Here is a 17,929-nt window from a genome sequence, read left to right as displayed (position 1 = left end):
CAGCCAATCCCAGCTCCCTAATCCCTGTCAAGAGAGAATCCCATAATGGGAGGTCACTAGGGATTAAGCCTTCCCTCCGAGAAAGAAGGCTTCAGTTTCTTTTCCATTCTTCAATTGTTTTGACGTTGGGGAAAGCCATTTTATAAAAAATAATTATATTTCTTCAATTGTACCACCATGAATTTGAAAGAAAAAAGAATGAATTATTACCAGGTTTGATTCCAAACTTCCTTCCCATAAGATTCTTTAGGATCAAGGCTTTCAGAAATGAAGTGTACAATCTTCTCAAGGGGACTAAAAACTGTGATTTGGGTCTATGGACTTTGCCATTCTGATACATTTAATGTGTTCAACAAAAATCAAAATTGAAAGGAGACTGAATTCTATTGATCAAGTCACCCCATGTCACCTGAAGTAAATGATAAACTGCCTAAAGGACCAATTTTAGTCACAGGCCTTAGAGTAGATGTGACAAGTCTTTGAAAGTCACTTGATGAAGTGGCTCTATACTCCTAAGGAAATAGCTTCATATTGACCAAGGCAAGGATCCTCCTCCTCCCAGCCCTGAGTTTTGTCTACCAGCTACTGGCATCTCAGAGGGAAAGGAGGAGCAATTTGAATCCTAACATCTTTAACCCAATTCTTAGAATTTTGACATTTTAGGCTATGTCGGGATTATTTTCCAAATGAAATCTCTGTTCTGCCTCACTTTTCCTCCATTTCTCTAATCCTGTTGGAAATATTTCCCCTATTACCATGCTTGTCAAGAAAAAATAAACAGCAGCACCCCCACAGATGTTTCCTTATTTGCCTAGGGAAAAATAAGGTAAACAAAGTTATTGTGACTCACAATATTTGTGTAAAAGGCACCACACTAGCTCTTTCCCAAGTCCTCCCAACAATAATATTTTTTAAATTTTAATTTTTCATCTTGGATGGCCAAGTGCTGCTTTGATTCCGCTTGTGAGTTTTTCCCCACTCCTCATTAAAGCATATTGTAAAGTCAGCAAGGGTCTCTGCATCAGATGGGGGCTTTCAGGAACTACCTTCAACTCCTCCAACTCTGCCTCAGCCCCAAGATCCAGATGTCCATTCTTCACCAAGCATCCAAAGCATCATAGAATGAAAGTTGGGAGAGTTGTCTGGTCCAATTCTCTCATTTTACAAAAGAGTAAACAGAGGCCCGGGAAGGAGAAATAATTTTCCCAAGATCAAAAGTCAGCAAGTGGCAGGGCTGAGATTTGAATCCAGGTGTTATTATTCCCAATTCAGCATTTTTCCTGTGCACCCCTGCTGCCTGGTATTTTTTACTAGCGCAATAAACAAATAGGGAACATGTCTTCTTGTGATTTTAGCATCCTTTTTTTCCAGTGTCTCTGGGAGTGGTTAAATGAGATTTGTTCCAGGCTGTTGTCTGGTGTTTATTTTGACACTCCATGTTTGGAAATTATGCTGATCAAAATATATTAGAACTTCTGGATCTCTTTTTAAGAAAATCAGACTTTATTGTGAAGATTCTTTTTTCCCTCCCCATTGTTTTTCCAGATTAAATAGTACTTTAGTAGTGACAATTCTCCATCACAGGCTGGCAGGCCATATTGTGGAGAATATTAAAAAAAATAGCATCCCCATAGGACCCTCTCAAATTAAATTTGTTCAATTGTACCACCATGAATTTGAAAGAAAAAAAGAATGAATTATTACCAGGTTTGATTTCAAACTGTACCACCTAGTCTTCCCATAAGGTTCTTTAGAATCAAGACCTTCAGAAATGGGCCTAGAAATGTTTGTGGCAGCCCTTTTTGTGGTGGCCAGAAACTGGAAACTACGTGGATGCCCATCAATTGGGGAATGGCTGAATAAATTGTGGTAGATGAATGTTATGGAATATTATTGTGAAATGACCAACAGGACGAATACAGAGAGGTTTGGAGAGACTTACATGGACTGATGCTGAGTGAGATGAGCAGGACCAGGAGATCATTGTATACTTCAATAACAATACTGTATGATGATCAATTCTGATGGACATGGCCCTCTTCAACAATGAGATGAACCAAATCAGTTCCAATAGAGCAGGAATGAACTGAACCAGCTACACCCAGCGAAAGAACTCTAGGAGATGACTATGAACTACTACATAGAATTCCCAATCCCTCTAATTTTGTCCGCCTGCATTTTGGATTTCCTTCACAGGCTAATTGTACACTATTTCCAAGTCCGATTCTTTTTGTACAGCAAAACAACTGTTTGGTCATGTATACGTATATTGTATTTAATTTATACTTTAACATATTTAACATGTATTGGTCGACCTGCCATCTGGAGGGGGGAAGGAGGGGAAAAATTGGAACAAAAGGTTTGGCAATTGTCAATGCTGTAAAAATACCCATGCAAATATCTGGTAAATAAAAACTATTTTAAAAAAATAAATGGGTTTAGAAATGGGGATCCTGAAGGAATATATCATTATAAAGGATAATTTTTTATCAAGGAGGGGATAGATCTCAATGCCTCTTCAAGTTCCTTCTAGCTATGAGATACTATGAATCTAGAAAATTAAAATGGAAAATGAGAGGAAAAAATAAAAGATCATTCCATTTTAAAAGAGCAGTTTTTCAGTTGAGCATAAATAGAGAAGGCTCCCTTGGAGTTAGAAAGATCTTCCTCTGATCCAGATTGACTATGTGACCCATAAGGGCCCAGAGACAAATCCCTAAGATAATAATTTATAAAACAGGTGCCACTCTACATCAATAAAAGCAGTCTCCCTGCTGAGAGCTCCTAACACTAATGAAATCACAGATCCGGGCCAACAACAAAACAAAACAAAAATCTCGGGTCACATGCACAAAAAGGCACATGCTAAGTGATACATCTATGAAAATAAGATTTAAAAAAATAGAAAAGGAAGACAATGCCCTTGCCAATTTCAATTCTACATTCACAAGTCACCACCAATATTGATCTAATGTTTACTCCATAAGACTAATCAGCTAAAGTAATTCATTCATCTTGGATAAGGAAAAAGATGGCTTATGAGGAGAGGGGCTAAAAAATGTTTTCTCCTTGTTCTTGCTAGTGAGGAACTCCTCTGGGTTTATTTATGCTATTCTGTAAAATAGCACATTGAGATTTTGCACCCCATGAAACAAGCTTGAAAAATGATGGCCTGCCCTGCTCCCCAGGGATGAAGCCAGATCATTATCATCCAGCATTTTTTTTTTACCATTTCTGAATTTTAAAGGGTCATATTACTGAGACAACAATCTTAGAGAACCTTACTGTCCAGCAGAAATGAACACTTTGCTCTCCTGAACCAGGTCCTTTTACTACCTGAATACGGAATTCAAAAAGAATAACAGCAATTCCTCTAAATTGAGGATTTAAAAACTTTTTTGCATGTGTTATGGACCCTTTTGGCAGTCTAGTAAGCCTGTGGACCCTCCTCAGAATAATATTTCTAAATGCATAAAATATAATATGTAGGATTATAAAAAAGTTATTGAAATATAGTTGAAAAAATTTTAAAACAAGGTCACGTACCTCTTGTTATGAATCCTTGCAAACAACCTAAATCTGCAAATACAAAATAATTACTGATTCATTGTGGTCATTGGCCCAGTGATTCGTGGACTTCTAATTAACCTTGACCCTTCCAGATAGAAGCAAGGCCTCTATCAATCAGATAGGTAAAAAGTAGAGGTTTGAAAAATATTCAATGACTATGATATAAACATGAAAACTATATGTAAAAATATTTTTTTCTTTAAACAAAAACTGAGTTTTCAGTTGCCAACATAGTTTGCTGAAGCTAGGTCACAGTAGAACTTCATAGAAAAGCATAAAATTTACATGGAAAATGTAAGCAAAACACTAACTTTGATGAAAAGTAGAATTATTTTATTGCAAAATTTGGGAAGAAACAATAGAAATTTGTTATCCATTTGATTCCAGTGCTTTTTTTTTTTTAACATTAATGGACTCTTTAATATTTTCTTTGAAAACTGAATTATTTAGATTGTGTTTCCTGCTTTATCAATTTTTGTCTTCATGTTTTGTAACAGTGCATTTCTTCGATAGTTTCTGTATGCCAACACACGTCTGTGTAGAAAAGCCTCTGGTTTCCTTTGTTTTATTTCCCTTAATTTCATTTTTGATTTGAGTAATGTGATTTTTCTCTCCATTTTCTAATTCTCTATCAATTTTGTATTCTTTTAAAAATTATCTCTGCTTTATTTATTAGTTCAATTTTAAAAATTCATCATAATATTTTGATGAGAAAAATAAACCCATAAAATTACTTGCCTAGGAAAAAAATTGGAAGTAATGTTGGTAAGGGGAAGGAAATGGAGGACCATTCAAGAAAAGAAAATTCAAGAACAACTGAACCTTCACAAAAAAACTCTGACAAAGAAAAGATGGCCAATTCTACATTTCAGGAAATCATTAAAGAAAATCTTTCATAAATATTTCAAATATGGGTGGGACAAATTGGAAATCAACAAAATACAAAGATCACCAACAGAAATAAACTCAAAACTTAATTCACTCAGAAACATCAGTATCAACTTTCAAGTTTAAAATAGTGATATGCTCTTACAAAAAGGCAAAAAGGGGGCAGCTAGGTGGCGCAGTGGATAGAGCACCAGCCCTGAATTCAGGAGGACCCGAGTCCAAATCTGGTCTCAGACACTTAATACTTCCTAGCTGTGTAACCCTGGGCAAGTCACTTAATCCCAGCCTCAAAAAAAAAAAAAAAAAAAAAAAAAAGACCATTACATCTAAAACAAAACAAAATAAAACCAAAAAATCCAAATCTACCAGTTTGAATTTTACATTTTCCTACACAGGAAGTAAGAAAACCTGGAATATATCATAAGAAAAGTTCATACAACTTCATTCCAAAATCAGCTTTCCAAAAAAACCTATAATGTATTTTTCAGACAAATCATGGACATTTTCAAATCAGGATGAATTAATGTATTAAATATCTATATACTTAATGGTATGGCAACTAAATTTGTAAAGAAAAAAAGTTAATGGAGTTGTAAAATGAATTAGATACAAAATCAATAATAGTAGATTTCAAAACTCCAGTAATGTTATAATAAATCAAACTAAAAAATAAATAAGAAGTCATATATATGAATAGAGTACTAAGAAAACTGAGTTTGACAATAGGTCACTCAAAATGAGAAATCAATAAAATGATGAATTTTTAAAATTGAACTAATGAATAAAGCAAAGATAGTTTTTAAAAGAATACAAATTGATAGAGAATTAGCAAATGGAGAGAAAAAAAATTACTCAAATCAAAAATGAAATTAAGGCAAACAAAATAAAGGAAACTACCAGAGGCTTTTCTACACAGACATGTGTTGGCATATAGAAACTATCGAAGAAATGCACAGTTACAAAATATGAAGACAAAAATTGATAAAGCAGGAAACATATAATCTAAATGATTCAGTTTTCAAAGAAAATATTAAAGAGCCCATTAATAATGTTTTTTTAAAAAAGCACTGGAATCAAATGGATAACAAATATAGTATATCAAAAAAAATTTTTAATAACTATGCTAAGTATTTCAAAATTAGGGAAGGAAGGCACCTCCATTATTCTTTCTATGATGCAATTGGTTGGTGTTGTCCTTCACTCTCGAAGAGGACCAAAATAGCATCACTATGTTAGAGTCGAGTTACAGTGTGCCCAACGTAGCTGATCAGACCAATATGAGCTCAGAATGCTCTGTCACAGGTTGGACACAAATAGTGCACATTAGGGTAGCTTCTCTAATTTTGCACATCTTGCATTTCTTTTAGGCTAATTTAATTCTGTTTTGTTCATGGACACAGCACCTTCTCTGATGAGGGCTTACCATGCTGGGCAGTCATGTGCCAGTGATTCCCTTGTCATACAGTCAATTCTTAATTTCTTAAGAGAGACCTTCAGAGTGTTCTTATATTGCTTTTTCTGATCATCTTGTGAGCACTTATCCTATGTGAGTTCTTCATAAAATAATTTTTTGGTAAGCTTCAGAGTACACAATCATCTGCAGACAAAAGGTCATATTGACCATTTATCTCAAATCGAATCAATCACTCCCTAGTCGAATGTAAATAGCAGTCATTTCTGCTTTGCTAGAAACCCTGAGCGTCATTCTCTTCCAGATTCATTCCTAAATTCATACTAGTTGAAGGGGGAGATTCTAGCCTCAATTGCTATTTAACCTTAATCACTGAATGGGCTCAGTTTAAGTCAAATTAAGACCTGTTGAAGACCTTAGCTTAAAAAGATCAATGTCTCTCATCTCACCCAGGGCCATCTCCAGTCATTTTAATCTATGTCTTGCCATTGCACCCAGAGCGCTCTGGAGGGGAAAGTGAGGCAGGGAACTTTGCTCATCCCTCCCTTACTTAAATCCAATTCACTTGCATGTCACGGCATCGCCTCCCTGATATTCTGCTCCTCTTCCAGAAAGATGGACAAACTACAACAGCCACAACAAGCTGAAGTTCCAACTGAAGAAGAGGTTTTGAATGTCTTTAGACTACTTTTGTGTGGCAAATCATCAGGTGCTAATTCTATTCCAGTTGAGATTTACAAGATGCTCATACAAAAGCTGATCAGAATTTTCCAGGTTATATGGCAAGAGGAAGTTATGCCTTAGGAGTTCAAGGATGCTTTCTTTCATTGTCCATCTTTACAAAGGTAAAGGAAATAAATTATCCTATGACAATCATAGAGGGGTCTTTCTCTTAGTCATCGCTGGCAAGAGTCTTGCCAGAGTCCTCCTTAATAGGATGGCCCTACACCTAGATATAATGGAGATCTAATTTGTATCTGGCACATAGTAGATACAATTAATGCTTGGTGATTGAATTGCATATCAAAAAATATTTTCAAGGGCTTCCCCTTAGCCAGCTTTGTTTTTGTATTTATTTACCTTAATGACCAAATTATCTTTCAAAAGACCATAATATGTGAATCAACATTTCTTTACTTCCTGCTTCTGAGATCAAGGACACCTCAAGTGTTCCATGGGAACCCATCTATGTAAAGTCAATAAATCTAAAGGAGAGTCCCACATAATGAGTAGGTATGTATGGGTTGCAATGTGCATCATCGAAAAAAGTATCTACATTCATGACATCAGAGGTCTACTAAAGTATATACTTAGCTAAAACTTATGATAAGTAGTAGAAATTTGTAGTTTTATTTGAGTCAAGAGACTGCAAGTCTTTCTATGTTATTCTTTTCATGTATAAATGCTCATGTTAGCTAGAGTTTGTCAAGATCAAAACCTACAGTCATCTCTCAACATCAAGATGTTTCACATTCGTACTTTTGATTATTCACTAATTTTTTTTATAAATTTAGAGGACTGCAGAAAATCACAGATGGTACCTATATAAAGAAAGCAAAAAAAAAAAATAGTCAGAAATGAATACTGCTTATTATTAATCTATTTTATAATTTATAAATATACATATATAAAATTATTATGAACAGCTGAATTTTGTTAAAAGTTTCAGTGCAAAAGAACTGTGGGATACAACCTCTTTGGGAATACCTCCTCTTGGTCTTCTACCACCTAGTTTCAGTCACAGAGATTTTCATTGATGTGATATTTGTTTTCTTGTATACTTTTTAATGGGTGGATTATGTTATTTTACTTGTTTTATGTGTTAAATAAATATGATCAGAATTATTAAAAATAAAGGTTTGGAATAAGGTTTAGAATTATTCATGGTTTTACACATTTGTAGGTATTCTGCTTCCCTAGCCCCTCAAATATTGAGGTACAACTATAACAACAAAATTAGCTATATGCTAACTGAGAAAACCCACAGAACTATAATAACAATAGTAACTTGAATTTACATAGTACTTTAAGATTTATAAAGTGCTTTCCTCACTTATTTTGTATTTCAGTTATTTTTCCTATATTACAGATGAGGAAATTGAGACTAGGAAGGATTTTTTTTTATTTTTTGCACATATTTAAATGTGCATATTTCCATATTTATTATGCACAAAAATCAAGTCAAAAGAGAAAAAAAAACATGAGAAAGGAAAAAAAACAAGCAAACAAAAATAACGACAATAAAAGTGAAAATACTATGCTTTGCTCCACATTCAGTCTCCACAGTTCTCTCACTGGATGTAGATGGCACTTTCCATCCCAAATCTATTGGAATTGCCTTTAATCTCTTCATTGTTGAAAAGAGCCAAGTCCATCCCAGTTAATCATCACATAATCTTGTTACTGTGTACAATGTTCTCTTGGTTTGACTCACTTCACTCAGCATCAGTTCGTGTTAGTCTTTCCAGGCTTTTCTGAAATCAGTCTGCTCATCATTTCTTATAGAACAATAATATTCCATTACATTCAAATACCATAATTCATTCAACCATTCTCCAATTGCAGGGGGATTGACTCTCTTTAGGAAGGATTAATTGATATGTTCATGGTCACACAGTTAGAAAATATCAGAATTAGAATCAAACTTATGCCCTTTACTCAAAATCCTGCTCATTTTCCCTATGACTCTTCTCCATACTACGAAAAAGCACCTGTGCTCATCTACCATGGTACCGCTACTCAAAATTTCTAATTTAAGAAGCCTGGCTTAATTACCACCCAGTTATTTTTACTGTGAAGCCCCAAACTTCAGGGTTAATGATTATGAGCCTATAATAAGAATCCTTCTCTTGAATTCCATAAGAACCAAAATCTCAAGGATCACATGCTTTTGGTTGAATGCAAGAGTAAAATCAGAAAGACAGGTATAGTATGTGGAAAATGATAACTTACAACTGACTCCCCAGTATAAAGTGATTCAAATTCTAGCTTTAAAGCTCTAACAAAATTTTTTCTTTGGGGTTTTTATTTTATAGACAGATATTCTAGGCTCACTCTCCTAACTCCCTACTTAATTTATTAAGTTACCAATAGTTCTTTCCATTCTGAAGGAATATAGTATCTTTCTTAAGATTATTGTGCATGAACCCGTACCAGTGTGCTTCCCCTATTGATTATAAATTTACATCGATTAACCATAGTGAGTTAGTTGTTTGATATGCAGAATTAAGGGAAAATGGGTTCCAGCTTAAAGATCTCACATGGCAAAGAAATAAATGTATAATTTCTAATAACTAGAAGTCCCTTTCTCTTGTTTTTCTGTTCCTGTTTCTTTCTGATCTCATGAAATTCTCTTGTCTCAGGAGTTTGATCTGTGGGAGTTTCCTGAGGCAGACTCCAAAGCCAGAAAATCCAAAATCACTGTCTTATTGCCAGAACAAAAGTCCCCCCCCAAATCAGGAGACCACAAAATCATATTACATCAATATCTTTTCCATTTTTCCATCTCAGAGATCCAGTTTCTCTTTTTTTATTAATTTTATAATTATACATTTTTGACAGTATATATGTATGAGTAATTTTTTTTATAACATTATCCCTTGTATTCATTTTTCCAGATTTTCCCCTCCCTCCTTCTACTCCCTCCCCTTGATACAGGCAATCTCATACATTTTACATGTGTTACAGTATAACCTAGATATAACATATGTGTGTAAATACCATTTTCTTGTTGCACGTTAAGTATTAGATTCCGAAGGTGTAAGTAAACTGGGTAGATAGGCAGTAGTGCTAATATTTTACATTCAATTCCAAGTGTTCCTTCTCTGGGTGTAGAGAGATCCAGTTTCTCAATTGAAATATTAGAAGATCATGGGGGATCATCATATACATACTCCTCTATGTTGATGGATGGCCCAGGGATGTATTGGAAGTGGGGAGGGAAAATGTTCAAAACCTCCGAATTTCTATGATATACCTGCCCAGTACTATAGAACAAAAATTAGTCTTCTAACCAGGAGATTATTGTGCACAATAATAGCAATATTATAATTATAATCAACTGGGAAAGACTTGACTACTCTGATCATTGAAATGACCCAAGAAAATTTTAAAGTATTGGTGATGAAATAATGCTCTTTGTCTTCAGAGAGAGAGAGAGAGAGAGAGAGAGAGAGAGAGAGAGAGAGAGAGAAACTGATGAACTCTGAGTGCAAATTGATGTATAATTTTTTTCACTTTATTTTTCTTGCTTTAAAAATATATATCATCGATGTGAAAAGATATTCTGCATGATTTCACATGTATAACTGTTACATTGTTTGTTTTCTCAGTGGGTAGAGGAGAGCAGGAGGGAGGGAGAGAATTTGAAATTCAATTTTTAAAAAAGTTAATAATAAAATTAAAGTGTTAAAAAGTTATGCTTCTACATTGATGAATTTTCATTTTGAAATATGTATATATAACATAGAAATGTATAAAAAATAGTAGAATCACAAACATGGTATAGGAATTAGCTCCATCCCCATCCCACACATCAATCTGATAAAATGAGAAACATTCAGTAGTGGAAGAAGCCTTTATCTTTGAGTCAAGCACATATCAGTTCAAGTCTCTTACTGACTCAATCATTTTATGCCTTTGCATAAATTTAATTCAATAAACATTTATTAAGCTCTATGTGGCAGGCACTGTGCTAAGTGCTGTAAACCACAAATCCCAAGGAACATCCATCCTACTTAGACTTAAGAGGTTGTGATAATCTTCTTCATAAGATTGTTGGGAGGAGAATGAACTTGAAAATACTTTATAAAAGTAAGTTATTATTGTACTTATAAATATTGTTATATAATAATATTATATTATATGTAATATATCATTATGATTAATGGTTATGTAATAATATGCCACTATATAAGTAATTATGAAATACTATATAATAATATTATATATTATAAATATTAGCTGGAAAATGAACTTGGAGCTCATTTAGTCCCACTTCCCCATTTTACTAATAAGGAAACTGAGACCCGCATAGATTAATATTCTGCCTATATCTCAATATATAAGTAGCAATAGAAGGCCTCATTTATAAAATTATAAAAATTTAAAATTAGGAGATAACTTGCAAACATTTAGATCAGTCCTCAGTCCAGTGTTCTTTCCACTATAATCTGCTATAAAATAAAATTAAATGTTTCCATGATCCTGTGATACATTATCCTTAAATATGAAGGAATTTATCAATAGGCTATATAAGTACCCATTTTTATGCTAAGATCATTTTAAATATTCTGTCTAAATTGAGTCACAGAAGCCTATGTCCAAAATTAAAAGTACATAGTTCATATTCCCAAAGTTGTTCAAATACTATTATTATACACATGGAAATTATTGAAAGCATTTTTTATGAATGACCTTACTTCTTTTCTATTTCATAGAAAAAAAATTCATGTGTTGAGTTTCAAGTACCTACAATTTTGGCAGACAAATTCCTGGTCATTATGTTCAGTAAATCAGAAAATGATCACCCACCCACAAGTCTGAATGAGAAACAGATCAGAGAGCACCCTTATGCAGTAATCAGACAAAATAAATCTCTACATAGTATTTTTTGTATTCAATTCATTCCAAAGCCATTCTACCACATTATACCACCCACATCTAGGAAAAGCTGTCAAAAACGTGTTTTATGAGCTAATCTCCCTTCAAAAAATTGCCTTTGGAGAAAAATTATCCAAATCCAGGCTAGTAACTACCTTCTGTTAAGGTTTTCAAGTCACTGTGAATCATTTAGTTCATAGCTAATGTGAATAATGGGTGCATTGGAGACTCTTTCCCTATTAATCAAAGCCACTAGATACATAGTGCTTCTTCACTTCCAGTGATAGGATCACAGCTCATGTCGTGTTAATCAACCCATCATCAAACCTACTAAGCACCTTTTGTGTTCTGGGCACTCTATGCCAGGTATTATGTACAGTTGCTTCCTTCAGACCAAAAGTATATTTTTACAGATGAGGAGGCTTAGAGACTGAGCAGAAAGCTCCTTCAAATTCTGACTACCATTATAGTCCTTGTTTTTTATTGTTTGGTTTGTTTATTTATTTTTTGTTTGTTTATATGGCATCCAGAAGTAGAAGAGAATAGGAATTTGAGAATAATAAAGGCGACCTTCCTCCAAAATATATAGAACATTTTATATAGCATGTTCTGTGTCTCTTATATGAAAGCAGATGGGAAGCTGCCCATCCAAGATTGGAAATTTCTCTACTTCTTATTCCTGCCTAATTAAGATTTTGGGCACTAGATCCACAAGTGGAGAAAAAAATTATGCAATTCGTTAGAAAGAGTACCAGCTTTCCTTTGGCCATATAATATTCCTCTGTACAGGGAATGCAGGCAAAACATAACAGTCAATATCAGCCAAGAGATGTCTAGCAGGAGGCTGGGGGCTCTGGTCTTAGAATGTGCAAAAATCATCCGTTCTCGTTTGGAATCTTGTAGCCCTGGTGCTAGGTAACAGAAGAGCTTCAGTCTTGTTTCCTTGGGTTTTGAAGCTCTGAGCAGCTGAGCTTCTTGGATGGCCAGGACAGATGGATGGGAAAACCAATGATAATAGTTCACACTTGTAGAGCCTTCTAAGGTTTACCCAAAAAAACCACCTCCATTTAATTAAGTCAAGTCTGGTCTCTATATGCTATTCCAGCTTTTGATTTAGATATTCTCAAAAGAAGTAATGAAGGTCTTTTAACTCCCTCCTCATTTCCTGCTTCCATACTCCCTAGTTTTCTTCAAAGCTCAGCTTACGAACCACCACTATATAAGGCATTTTCTGCTCCCCTAAATGTTACTGACAACCTCCAAATTATCGTAGTTTTATTTTATATGTATTTCCCATATATGCACACATATGGAAATATATGGAAAATACACATAAAATATTATCTAATATTACATATAATTATAAAGTAACATATTAATACAATATATTATAATTAAAAACAAATGTTTAAAATTGTTTTACATGCAATTAGAAAAATTGAACATAAAATTTAATTATAACATGTTATACCATATAATAATTAACTATATTGTGTATAATAGAATATTATATTGTATATTATGTAATATTGATCTAATGTAATTTTGTAAAAATTAAATATATGGAAAATACAAATATAGTATTGTATATGATATGCTATTATAATTATAAAATAACATCAAAATGCTTTCAATTATTTTACATGCAATAAAAAAAGTTAAACATAAAATAAAAAATATAGTAATAGATGATATGTAATTATAATATATGTTATACCATATATGACATATTAATATAATTATATTGTATATTGTGTCATATAATATTATATTGCATATTATATGATATTGATATATCATAGTTATTACATAAAATTATATATGGAAAGTACAAATGTGTTATCTTAATATATTATATACGATTATAGTATATGTAATATATAGTATAGTATAATAGTATATTACATACTATTATAAATAATTATAAAGTAGCATTAAAAACAAATGCTTAAAATTATTTTATATGCAATTAGAAAAAATTATGCAAAATTTAAAATACATCTTATGATAATAGGTAATTTATAATTATAATATATAATATACTACATATAACATATTGGAATAATTATGTTATATTTATATTATAAAATTATATTTTTGTATAATATATGGCATATTATAATTATATGTGATACTATACACAAATATAATTTATAAAGTGTCTCAAAAGCCTTATTGAAATTTTAAGCTTTAATAACTTAAAAGAAAATAGTCTTTGCTTTCAAGAAGTTTATAATCAATTGAAGATGACATACATATACAGGGTATCACAAAATTCTTAGTGCAAATCATTGTTTCCTTTGTCTTTGTATCTTCAGCACCAGCACAGTGCCTGACACATAATAAGAACTGGAATGTGTAGAAGGGTTGGTTTTCTAGATGATTTCTGATTTCTGGGGTCATCTTTTAGCTCCTGCTCTGGGACATTTTCCCCATTTTTTCTCAAATTAGTATCTTGGGTCCCTGGAAAGCGATCACTACAACACCTTCAGAGTTCTAGAAACAACTCTAAGGAAAATGGCATTTTCTGGTAGTCATTCATAAGCCCCCATCAGTGTATTTCTCCAGTGATTATTAGCCAGACCGATTTAGCTTTTAGAAAGGGCATTTACTAAACAGGTATGACAAGACAGATTCTCTTTTTTAATTCCTCCAAACTAAAGGCACACACTTCTTTTGCTCATATGCGATCTCAAGGGAAAATGGGTTCATATTTAGAAAGTGTGATTAATAGGTAAACTCATTTTTTCTGCTTACTATAAATCTTTTTCTCCCTTTATAGAATTCTCATGAATTTGCAGTTCTCTGATTGTCAGTTGTGTCCTGAAGTTGATTTTCTTCAGAGTGTCTAGTTTGTCTTCAATATTCATTCTGTGGATCTACATTTTCTGAATTTTCTGAATGGCACCTAATGAACTCCTGGCTCTCTCTAACGTAGCCTATAAGGGTAGTGCTTTTCACTCAGTCAAATCTTATTCATTAATTGGTGACTGGTTTCCCTATTGGAAAGAAAAACAATAATTTCTGTTAGTTTTCATGTTCTTTAATATGAAGAATATTGTACTTTAGAGCGACTGTTTTGCAAGTGACAGATAAATTACAGAGCTAGGAAGATATCTAATCCTAATTCTTTGTTTTATAGGTGAGGAATCTTAGGTCCTGATAAACCAAAGTGATCTTTCCAAGGTCACACAGTTAATAAGCAGCATGGTCAGAGTTAGAACTGAATTATAGCACTTTCTATTCATTACAATATTCAATACATTACTTTAAAACAGCTTTTGGTTTTGAAAACAGCTTTGACAATTTCTTAGTTAATTGGGCTACTATAAGACTCCCTAATTTCTGTAACTCTTTTCTATTCTTACTCCCTCCTTCTTTACTCTGTTCCATCCCACTATTGTAGAGTGGACACTTTCTTAAGCTTTTCTGACCTTGACAGCCTGGCAAAACCTAGGAGTACCTTCTCAGAATAATGCTCTTATGATGCACAAAATGGTGAATTATACTGAAAAACAATTATCAAAAAAAATTTTTAAAAGTTCATGGAGCCCAAGGTATGAACTCCTGAATAAAATGTAAGCTTCGTGTGAGTGGATATTATTTCATTGTATTTGCATTCCCAGTGCTTAGCCCTCATTAAATACTTGCTGATCGATTGATTCCTCTTTCCTTTCTTTTTTTCCCTCTGGCTTAGGTGCATGTTACCCTGTGGAATAACAGATTTCATAATAGCATTTTGGGCAGCTACGTGGTGAATGGGTAGAGTGTCTGACTTGGACTCAAGAAAACTCATCTTACTGAATTCAAATCAGTATCTCTGTCCAGAAAATCCAAGCTCTTCCTTCTTTCACTTGTGATTCAGTTATGCACAATGGGCATTATCAGGGTACATGAGTCTTCAGGATCCTGAAGACTAGACTTAATAGTTGCAGTTTATGAGTACAAAGATATATCTCAGGAACCTGGTTCATCAAGAGTAATTCCAATTTCCTCCTTAGGGGAGCAAAAAGGCTTGAAAGCAGTGGAAGTAGGGAAACAAAAATAACCTATTTGGCATTTTGATTTCTCCTATATAAAAATCTCCTGTGAGGAAAAAAAAGGAGGGGAGAGAGATAAATAATTACAATCTTAGTATGAGAAAGTATGTACCTCCCCTCCCTCCATATCTTCTCCCTTTCCCAAGTGCCCCTTGTCCTTTTCTTTTCCACTTATCTCTTGGATTCTTCCTTTCTTTTTCTCTGTCATCGACACTTTCAAAGCATTGAGTTATAGAGGAAATCTGCTTTGGGATTGCACATTTCTGGCAGCTCTTGTCATGGCACCCATCACTTCACACCTTCTTCTTGGATGAAAATACAGACTCACCCTCTCTCTGGGATTCTTGGCTGTGGCTAAGACTCCAGACTTGAATGTTGTTGCTATTTACAGTTTTCTGCAGTTATCTCCATGGGCACTGAAACCAGGCAGCAAGGGATTCCTTTTGCATGGCCTGAACTTTCTCCACTAGAACCCCATTTCAATAAAGAATCAGGTAACTCTTTGTTAATTTCTGGGTCCATGGGCTGGGAGGACATTATTAGCAATCAATTGTTTGAGGAAACCAGAACTAGATGGCTGATATATTTTTGTGTTCAGTTTAATGTTTTATATATTTATGGAACTGGAACAGAATTGTGACTGTGCTCCCCAACTTTATTAACAATATGGTAAAGTGGAAAGGGCTCAAGATTTGGAATCAGAGGAACCAGATTTAAATACTTTACTGAGTTTCTGGTCTCTGTTTCTTCATTTGTAAAATGGAGGGTTTGAACTTAGATGATTTCTGAGATTTCTTCTAAATCTACATCTATGGTATCTTGAGTAAAAATAACTCACAATTCTATAGCACTTTAATATCTGCAAGACAGTTTATTTAGAACCATTTCTTGGCACAGACAGCACAAGTACTCTCCATTCAATTTTATAAGTAAGGGAAAAAATAATAGTATTTTATTTTTCCAAATACATATAAAGATGGTGCTCAACATTCACTTTTGCAAAACCTTGTGTTCCAAATTTTTCTCTCTCTCCACCCTCCTCCCCAAGATAGCAAGCAATCTGACATAGGTGAAACATGTTCAAGAGTCAAGAAAAAATGTTTTAAAAGATTTCAGTGACTAAGAAAGTTCTCCTGGCTCTGGGTAGCTATTTGACATTCTCTTTGGAAATAAAGAAAATGAAATTATTGGATAAAATAGGAGCCTTGGGGGAAGGAGAAAAAGGGGAAGAATGACCACTAGCCTGGACATCACCCCACCCACTTGAAGTACAAGGTCACAAAGGACATTTGTCAGGGCTGTATAAATTGGAGAGTATCAATGTCTCTTAGAACAAGACTCAGAAGAAGAGTAGCCCTTCTTTCTTTCCAAATACATGCAAATACATCAACATTCACATTTGTAAAACTTTGTGTTCCAAATGCTTTTCCCTCCCTCCCCCCTTGAACCCTTTCCCCAAGACAGCAAGCAATCTAATATTGGTGAAACATGTGCAATTCTTATAAACATATTTCCATATTTGTCATATTGCACAAGAAAAACCAGATCAAAAGGGGAAAACCATGAGAAAGAAAGAAAAAACAAGCAAACAACAACAACAAGGTGAATATACATTCAGCCTCCATAGCTCTCTCTCTGGATAAAGATAGCACAAGTCTATTGAAATTGCGGCCCTTCCTTCTTTCTTAAGGAAGAAGGTGCATAGCCCTGAAGAATCAACAGAACAAAGGAAGGCATCAGTTTTTAAAAGAGTACATCTTTAGTTCTTTACTCTCATGAATATCCTAAGTCTTTGCCTGGTTTCCTGAGGTGCTCCACCAAGAAAGGTATATATACCAATGCTCTACATGATAAATTCCCCTTTATTTTAATTACTAAACATCCTTAGCCATGAAGCAGCAAAGACCAAATCAGTTATCCTTCTAGCTCCTTTTTCCTCATGGTATTATTGGATCAGATCCTCTCCAATAAAATTGGAGATATAAAAACCTCTTCAATGAATAAGATGCTAAAGAATAAAAATTGATAATTACATTAACTGCCAGAGTCAAGCAGAATCAAGAGAATCAAGCTAGTTTAAAAAAAAACAGAGAAAAATAGAAAGTTATTGACATACAGCTCATATTGATGGGATGGCTTTATTATTTTCAGAATTTGCCTTTTTATTTTTATCGGCTACTTTATTAGGAACAACATTGAACTTCAATACAAACAACTATACATTAATGAAAATCAATACAAATAACTATGAAGTGATTGAAATAGAATTAGTGCTTAAATGTGGGAATTAATTGATTGCAACATTATTATTTCCATATTCATGTAACTGTCTTATATGTTTAGCTGTGGACATGCAAAAAGTTGGAGCCCTTCATTGAGTGAGTACTTGATACCAATTCTTGCTCTAGGAGTCCAGGAT

The 17,929-nt window shown here is 33.7% G+C and overlaps 1 protein-coding gene across 1 annotated transcript in view; it reads left to right on the top strand.

The window, feature by feature from the left end:
- Positions 1 to 15,870: 15,870 nt before the first annotated feature.
- The window catches only part of LOC141560397 (uncharacterized), a 48,020-nt gene continuing 45,961 nt past the window's right edge, over positions 15,871 to 17,929 (top strand). Inside the window, exon 1 of the mRNA XM_074298477.1 lies at positions 15,871 to 16,004. The gene's annotated coding sequence lies outside the window, so the exon portion shown is untranslated. The remainder of the gene's footprint in view (positions 16,005 to 17,929) is intronic.

The sequence above is a fragment of the Sminthopsis crassicaudata genome, chromosome 3 (genome assembly GCF_048593235.1).
Source record: "Sminthopsis crassicaudata isolate SCR6 chromosome 3, ASM4859323v1, whole genome shotgun sequence".
Lineage (NCBI taxonomy): Eukaryota > Metazoa > Chordata > Mammalia > Dasyuromorphia > Dasyuridae > Sminthopsis > Sminthopsis crassicaudata.
Note: the sequence above shows the minus strand (reverse complement) of the source record. Positions and strands in the feature narration are given on the sequence as shown.